The sequence below is a fragment of the Diabrotica undecimpunctata genome, chromosome 4 (assembly GCF_040954645.1).
Source record: "Diabrotica undecimpunctata isolate CICGRU chromosome 4, icDiaUnde3, whole genome shotgun sequence".
Lineage (NCBI taxonomy): Eukaryota > Metazoa > Arthropoda > Insecta > Coleoptera > Chrysomelidae > Diabrotica > Diabrotica undecimpunctata.
Window position 1 is genome coordinate 68,835,936 of NC_092806.1, and position 9,054 is coordinate 68,844,989.

Consider the following 9,054-nt stretch of genomic DNA (forward strand, 5'->3'; position numbering starts at 1 on the left):
CAAATGAAAGAAAATGTTAAATTAAATGAAATATAAAATTTAATGAAATGTCAAGAAATGAAAAGTCAAATGAAATAAAGTCATATAAAATGAAATATGAAATGAAACGAAATTTCAAATGAAACAAATCGTCAAATAAAACAAAATGTCAAATTAAAAAATGTCTAATGAAATAAAATGTCACATAAATTGAAAATGAAATGCCAAATTAAATATCAAATGTCTAGTTAAATAAAATATCAAATGAAATAAAATGCCAAATGAAATTAAATGTCAAATGAAAGAAATGTCAGATAAAATGAAATGTCATATGAACTAAAATGTCAGATCATATGAAACGTCGAAATAAATCATTATTTATTAAATAAATCACCTAAAATATAATAATATCAAATAAAATAAAATGTCAATTAAACTGAAATGTCAAATGAAATGAAATGAAAAAAGAAATAAAAAATAAAAGTTAAATGTCAAATGAAATGAAATGTCACATGAACTGAAATGTCAAATGAAAAAAGTCAAATAAAGTGAAATGTAAAGTAGAAGAAATGACAAATAAAATGAAATGTCAATTTAAATAATATGTCAAATGAAATATCATGTTAAATAAAATGAAATAATACGAAGTAACATTAATTAATAATTAATAATAATTAGGAAGGAAATAACATATAAGGTGAGGTAGCAGATAACATCTTCCACCGGCCTGAACCTCATGTCTGAAGCGGAGCAACAACAAACAGCGCCAGAACAACCTAAGGCAGTCCCAAAATAGAAGGAAGTACTTGCAACTAAGGTAACTGGCACAGTAAAACGGTTTAACGTCAAAAGCGATTATGGATTTGTCAACAGAAATGATACCAAAGAAGACGTTTTTTTGCACCAATAAGCCATAATAAAGAATAACCCGAAGAAAGCCGTCTGATCAGTGGGCGACGGTGAAGTCGTAGAATTTAGCGTAATTGTAGGTGAAGAGGGTAACGAGGCGACCGATGTAACCGGCCCTAACGGTGACCTAGTAAGAGGTTCGCCTTATGCCTCCGACCGAAGACGAGGATACCGCCAGTGGAATTACCCGAGGGGAAGACGTGGTCAACGTCATGGCGGTGGCCGAGGCGGCGGAGCGCCAAGAGAAAGTCAAAGAGAAGGCGAATTAAAGGATGGAGTACAATCAGGCGGTTAAAGCGGCCAAGCTGGCCAAGGACCCCCACGTAGGTATCCAAGACGAGGACGTGGAGGATATTCATATTACAGGGGACCCTATCGCGGATCGCCAGGAGAATTAGTACAAAATGGAAATTATCCCCGTGGTCGTCGACCCCCACGTGGCTTTTTCCATCATAATTACCGTATAGGTCGCGGCGGCGCAAGACCACGCAAGCCAAATGTTAAATGCAAATCAAATTTAATGAAACGTCAAATGAAATGAAATGAGAAGTGTACGAAATGTCAAATAAAATGAAATATCAAATGGAAAGAAAAATGTCAAATTAAATAAAATATCAAATGAAATTAAATGTCAAATAAATTGATACGTCAAAAGAAACGAAATACCAAATGGAATGTCTAATGAAATGTCTAGTTAAATGAAATATCAAATGAAATGTAGTGTCAAATTATGTAACTGAAATGTCAAATAAAATTAAATGTCAAATGAAATATAATTTCAAATAAAATGAAATGTCAAATGAAACGAAATATCAAATTAAATGAAATGTCAAATGAAACAAAAAGTCATATGAAATGAAATGTCAAATGAAACGAAATGTCAAATAAAACGAAATGTTAAATTAAATAAAATGTCAAATGAAATAAACTGTCACATAAATTGAAATGTCAAATAAGATGAAATGCAAAATGAAATGTCAAATTAAATATTAAATTAAATGTCTAGATAAATAAAATATCAAATGAAATGTCAAATGAAATGAAATGTCAAATGAAACGAAATGTCAACTGAAGCAAAATGTCAAATAAAACGAAATGTCATGAAATAAAATGTTAAATGAAATGGAATGTCAAATTAAATGAAATGTCATATAAAAGAAATACCAAATAAACCTAAATGGCAAATAAAATGAAATGCCTAATAAAAAACGTCAAAGTACATAAAATGTCAAATGAAAGAAAATTTTAAATGTGAGGAAATGTCAAATAAATTTAAAAGTCAAAGAAAATGAAAAGTCATATGAAATGTCAAATAAAACCGAATGTCAAATTAAATAAAATGTCAAGTGAAATAAAATGTCAAAAAAATTGAAATGTCAAAGGAGATATAATGTCAAATGAAATATCAAATAAAATGTCCAATGAAATGTCAAAAAAAATGTCCAATAAAATGTCAACATACTGAAATGAAATGTTAATAAATGTCATACATTTAAAACACCAAAATTATAAGAGGCAACACACAAGAAAGTAATAAACACCTACCGACAAAAAGGAAATAAAATACAGTAAAATACAATAAACTATACTTAATGATAAAAAACGAGACATGGATCTGTAAATTAACAATAAATAACATAAAAAAAAAACGTAGCCAAAAAGCAGGGTACATAAACGATGGGCGTAATCTTTGAAGAAACGGCACACCCGAACGAAAATCTGTAAAATATGTGAAAATACAATAAAATTATGTAAACAACAGTCAACAATAAAGAACTGCATGGAAATAAACAAATATAAAGGGTGAAAAATATGCTAAAAGTATATAATAAAACTATGTAAATTACTGTCAAAAATAAATACCTGCAAAGAAAATAATCAAATATAACGAAAAAAAAAACATACCGTAAAAGCAGAATACTGCAAACGTTTGGTATAAAAAACAAGCAACAGTACATCACATATTAACATGTAGAGGCTTAAAAATATTGTAACTAAAGAGAGATTTTGGAAAATATACCGCATGGACTATAACAAACGTAGAGTGTTACCAATCGAAAATAACAAAATAATAGACACGTTACCCTGGGGTTTCTAATAAAATTCTGCTTTTAACATATAGTCTTTTGTATGTATACTCATCATACTTAGTTATATCTTTTTTTATTGTAGATAATTGCTGTGAGGAATACAGCTGACACCAGGGCTTGTAGCTGCTTAGGTGGGTGGTGTGCACCCCTACCTTTATCACCTAGTCTTTTGTATGTATACTCATCATACTTAGTTATCTCTTTTGTTATTGTAGATAATGGCTGAGAGGAATACAGCTGACACCAGGGCTTGTAGCTGCTTGGGTGGATGGTGCACCCCTACCCCGAGTGTTGGGTCCAGTCGATGAGTGCTGGGTTGGTGAATGGGTTGAATCCCATCTACAACACATCAAACGTACATACGCGTATCTACACTCGGTGAGCGGTAGGGTGGATGAGACCAAACAGGCAGAGCCCTTAGCAGCCTTCTAAAATGTCGAATATCCAAAACAACAATTTCGACAGGCGGAGCGTGAGCACCAAAAACGATTATTTTTAAATAAGGCCTCGTGTTTAAACAGTTAGGTTATTTAGTTGTATAGTTCTTAAAGTTACTTTTATTTTTTATAGGTTTTACAGTTAATTTTAGTTTTTTAATTGTTTTAAAGTTAATTTTAGTTGTTCGTGTACTCTAAGGTTGTTAAATTAATTTTGGTTTTGTAACCTCGGAAACCTTTTTTGGATGGTGCTAGAAAGGTTACCAATGGAGACTGCAGACGGCAGACAGATGGTTGGTGGAGAGCGAGTCGTGGGTTCGAAACTAGCTTCTGGAACCGGGAATGGGTCCAACGGACGAAGACGAAATAAGTAAAGATGGAACAGGATAAGAGATAGAAAAGATATAGAAATAAACAAAAAGATAGACGAATAAAATTACCAAAAATAAGATAAGATAGAAACAGGGCGCCACTTAACTTTTTGGGTTCAAGGAGAAAATTAAGAAACCTTAGTTAAGAAAAGAGGTAAGGAAATATATTTAGGTTCTGAGACCAAATCCAAGGAAAGATATCAACAGTTAATTATTAAATAAATTTGGTCAACACACTATATAAACAAATAATAAATATCTTAGGTGGACTCCGTCCATCTACTTACCTACAAAACTTAATCAGCCTGATGTTTCTTCTGGTCGAATATAATAATTATTTAATATAATTAACAAACATTCAGAGGTAGTGTTATATCAGGAAACTTATTAGGATTCGAGAAATAAAATTCATTGATATAACAAAATAATATATTCAACACCACTATGATATAGGCAGCTGAATGTACACACATGTAAAAAAATGCATATTGCGTATGCGTATACATATAAAAATAAACAGTGTTATAATTCGGAAATACCTCTACAAATACAATATAATAAAATCATACACAGTTTAAGTTATCAGCGAAGAGAGCCTGATAGTATTTAATAGTATTCAACTAAAGCTGATATAAATCTCTCTTTGCTATTTGTGGGCTTATCTCGGGATAACGGGCTAAAAATGTATAACAATTATAGCAAATAACAAAATGATTAAATTTAAATTCTAAAGAATACAAAAAGGTTTCAAGAATTCTGTATTATAAAAATTAAACCAACCCGCACTTGGCTTTAAGATAATTATCTGTATCGCACTGTTGTTTAATGATTAACTGAGAATTAAATGTTCGTAATTTAGAAGTTCTTAATAGCTGATTGAAAGTTCGTATGAAAATATTAAATGTTCCTTGATTTAATGCTAACTCAGTAGTTAACCTTAACTACAGGAGAAGAAATCGTCGACGGAGATTCGCCCAGATAGTTAAAGATAATATGATTATGACAACTTACGATAAACCTTGATGACTGCTGCACTCTTCACTAAAGCTAAATACTTTACTTGTATTAAATACTGAAGTTAAATAAATTAAAGGTAGTTTATACTAATCTTTAATCTAATATGGTATTAGATTAAGAAACTGAAACACTTAAGTGTATACACACTTAAAGAAAAAATTCACAGAGACGGCAAGATAACACAGAGACGGTAATATAGGCAAGCGTCTTTACTCAAAGATCGCCCTGCCAGAAGTAAAGTTCTTTTCTCAAAATTTCACAAGATTCCCCAAAAATAAGGTGTGATATCCCCCACTTAAAAATGACAGGCCAGCCTGTAATTTCTAGGAAGGTAAAAGATTCTAACGACATCGAAAATAACGGTACCCTTCTAGCTAGGACGTAATGAAAGATAAATCCTTTTGGATTATGTTCTCTCAGAAAATTACTGTAACGTGCCTTCGACGATATTTACCAAATTTATCAAACAGAAATCGCTTGAAACCGGAAAGAATTAACCAAGGATTAACGAGGATAATCTTAAGTCGGACCTTCTGTGTTTTGAGATAGTCGGTAGATTCCAATAAAATTTTTTAATGATGAGTGAGCCCACCCGCGTATATATTTACGGATATGGCCATGGGCATCTCAGCAACAGGGGTAAAGGTATTAAAAATTATTTAATATTTTAATTATAAAAAAAATGTTAGTTTTAATATAGTTATTTGTCTGTAGTGTAGTAGTCTTTGATTCTAGTATAGTGCTCGTTTATAGCGTACTTTTCCGTCAATACATCATTAAGTCTTTTTAATACGCCGCCTATCTCAATACGATATTCACGACATTCTTGTGTTTACATTATAATGACTGTTCTGGATTATTTATACTTTTCGCTTATAAATGTTAATGTTAACTCTTGTTTTTACTTAACACACCCACACCTATTTTAGAAAAACAAAAGCTATGTCGGGTGATTATTGTATTGAAGACTATTAGGTGTTGTTGGATGATCTAGAAATATTAAAATTGGCTCAAGAACTAGAAAATGACACATTAAATGAGTTAATACAATGTAATGAAACATGTAATATTGTATTTTGTTGTACCTGTAACAACTATTTTCAGGGCACGAATAAAACCATTGCATGTTGCAAACAAAATGTCAAATGTGACGAAATTTCAAATTAATTGAAAAGTCAAATTTCTAGTCTATTTGAACAAGATCTTTAGTTAACACATCAGAAATTGTTTTTATACTGTAAAACTTATGTATTAAAAAAATGTATAACTGTAGTTATATGGACCATATAATTGTGGGTATCTTCTTAAATTGGAATGACCAAAACATCTGGTGTTAGTTCGTGGCTGAGTTGTGTTTGCAAATTTGACAGTTTTTCCTTTAACATAGCTACACACATGATGACAATATTTTCTGGTTTCAATAATCTAGCAGCTTCCACATTGTAGAAGAATTTGTTAGGTTTTAATTCCGAGTTATATGGAGCTTCATGTTGATCATCTTCTAACTCGCTGTATTCACTTTTGGGCCATTCATCTGGTTTAAAAAATAATGTATGTCTCACAGCCTTATCAGGATCACATTCAAAAGCAATACCACATGTAGGATTCCATTTGGCATGCTCTTTTCCAAAGCCTTTTTTGGCATATGCTTTAACTTTAAGCACTTGACCCTTTCGCAATTTAATAATAAGAATTTCTTCTGTCTCACCATACTCTGAGGATTCGTCATCACGATCGTTCAATGTTGCTGGTATAACTCGCGGATCACTAGATTTAAAATCAGCAGTTGTTACATGCCGTTTTTCAACAGTTTTATCCAAGACAAAAGTCCAGACACACGCAATCACTAGGATATTGCAATCTTTGTACAACTTCATCAGAAACTAATGGTATCAATCCAATTCGGTGTGCTAAAAATTCATCGCTAAGAACAGTTGAGTTGGCTTCTAATTTTACCCAGTCTATAGCTAAAGTTTATGTTTCTGCAATAAGGACGCGGCGAATGCTATTCGCAACAATAAAACAAGATGTTATGCAAATACGTACAGTATTATACATTGTAACTGTTTGTTATTATTTTAGGTTATGTTGCATATAACATAACAAAACATAAGCTAAAATAATAACAGAAAAGTAAAATGAGATTAAAAGTCGTATGAAATGAAATTTCAAATGACACGAAATGTCAAATGAAATGAAATGTCAAATGAAACAAAATGTCAAATAAAACGAAATGTCAAATAAAATGAAATGTCAAATGAAATAAAATGCCAAATGAAATGTCAAATTAAATGAAATGTCCAATAAAATGTAACGACAAATTAATTGAAAGGACAAATAAAACGAAATGTCAATTAATATCAAACGTCAAATAAACTGATAGGTCAAATGAGATGAAATGTCATATGAAATGTCAAATGAAATATCTAATGACATATCTAGTTAAATGAAATATCAAATGGAATGAAGTGTCAAATAAACTGAAATATCAAATGAAATGAAATGTGAACTGGAAGAAATGTCAAATTGAATAAAATGTAAAAGGGAAAGAAAAATGTCAAATAAAATAAAATGTCAAATTAAATAAAATCTCAAATCAAATTAAATGTCAAATAAATTGATACGTTAAAAGAAATGAATTGTCAAATGAAATGTCTAATGAAATATCTAGGTAAATGAAATGAAATTTTGTTTTGAAGCTATTTCCTTGTGACATTTTAAAGTAATTACTATTTAAATGGGAATAAGCCACAATTAAAGGTTAAAGTAAATTTATTGACGTTTTAATTTCAACTTCGGAAATCGTTCTCAAAATACAAACATTAGTAAGTTGACTAATTTATTCAAATCCCGGCACCGACAAAATTTTCAATTTCTAATTTAACTGAACTGCCACCGTGCTTAGGAGGGCACGTAAAGCCGTCGGTCCCGGGTACGAAAGGAGCCGTTAAGTCATGTTAGGGGCGCTTGCGCGACCTGCAAACCCTAACACTAGACCTTAGCCAGAAGGTTACACAAACTTTACTTTTACCTTTAATTGTGGCTTAATCCCATTTAAACAGTAATTAAATGAAATGAAATAGTGTCAAATTAACTGAAATGTCCAATAAAATAAAACGTCAAATGAAATATAATGTCAAATAAAATGAAATGTCAAATGAAACGAAATGTCGAATGAAACGAAATGTCAAATAACACGAAATGTCAAATGAAATTAAATATTAAATGAAATGTAATGTCAAATAAAATGAAATGTCAAATGAAATGAAATGTCGAATTAAGTGAAATGTCAAATAATCCTAAATATCAAATGAACCGAAATGTCCAATAAAATGTAACGACAAATAAAATGAAAGGACAAATAAACCGAAATGCTACTTTAAATGAAACGTCAAATAAATTGATATGTCAAATGAAATGAAATGTCAAATGAAATAAAATGTCAAATAAAATTTCAAAGGAAATATCTAATGAAATGTTTAGTTAAATGAAATATCAAATATTGTTCTGAAGCTATTTCCTTGTGGCATTTTAAAGTAATTACTATTTAAATGGGAATAAGCCACAATTAAAGGTTAAAGTAAGTTTATTGACGTTTCAATTTCCACTTCGGAAATCGTTTTCAAAATACAAACATTAGTAAATTAAACAAATTTTGTTTTTTTTATTACTTGGTGAAAAATTCTTCTAATAATTTAATTTTATCTGACAATTCAGACATACATTATACATTTTAAAGTAGACGACTTTAAAATGATATTGCCAATATTGCTGAGTTGCGTTCCTGGGACGACTTTACTTGTAAGGTAGTTCATTGGATTACATGAAATCAACTTTAACTTGAAAATATCCCTCCGAAAAAATCATAGCATATAATTCGTCTTTAAAAAGGCGCATTAAAAACACATGCCATGATGGTAGTAAAATTCTTCTGTTAGTGACTTCATAGTAAATTGTGAGGGAAAAACCTTCGTATACTGTCCCGACATGGTAAGTATTTGGTAGTGCATTTAGTTTACTTTCAATAAACACCAAATTCTGATTTTATGTCCAACAACTCTGATCCATGAGACCATATTGAGAATACATCATCTACATATCTCCACCATACTGTGGGGTTTAAATTTTGTTTAGAAATAAAAAATCTTCCATAAATATATTGGCTAATAATGGAGATAAACTAGAGCCCATTGCTAGATCAAAATTTTGTTTATAGAATTCATTATTTAATTGAAAATATGTATTATTAGT

The 9,054-nt window shown here is 30.6% G+C and overlaps 1 long non-coding RNA gene and 2 pseudogenes across 1 annotated transcript in view; 2 read left to right on the top strand and 1 right to left on the bottom strand.

The window, feature by feature from the left end:
* Positions 1-3,131, top strand: part of LOC140439643 (uncharacterized) — a 37,642-nt gene extending 34,511 nt beyond the window's left edge. The window contains exon 6 of the long non-coding RNA XR_011950672.1: positions 3,061-3,131. This is a non-coding gene — a long non-coding RNA (uncharacterized lncRNA). The remainder of the gene's footprint in view (positions 1-3,060) is intronic.
* Positions 716-1,429, top strand: LOC140438012 (B box-binding protein-like; annotated as a pseudogene).
* Positions 3,132-3,196: 65 nt separating the features above from the next.
* LOC140438703 (DNA-directed RNA polymerase II subunit RPB3 pseudogene) lies at positions 3,197-6,861 on the bottom strand (annotated as a pseudogene).
* Positions 6,862-9,054: the final 2,193 nt, after the last annotated feature.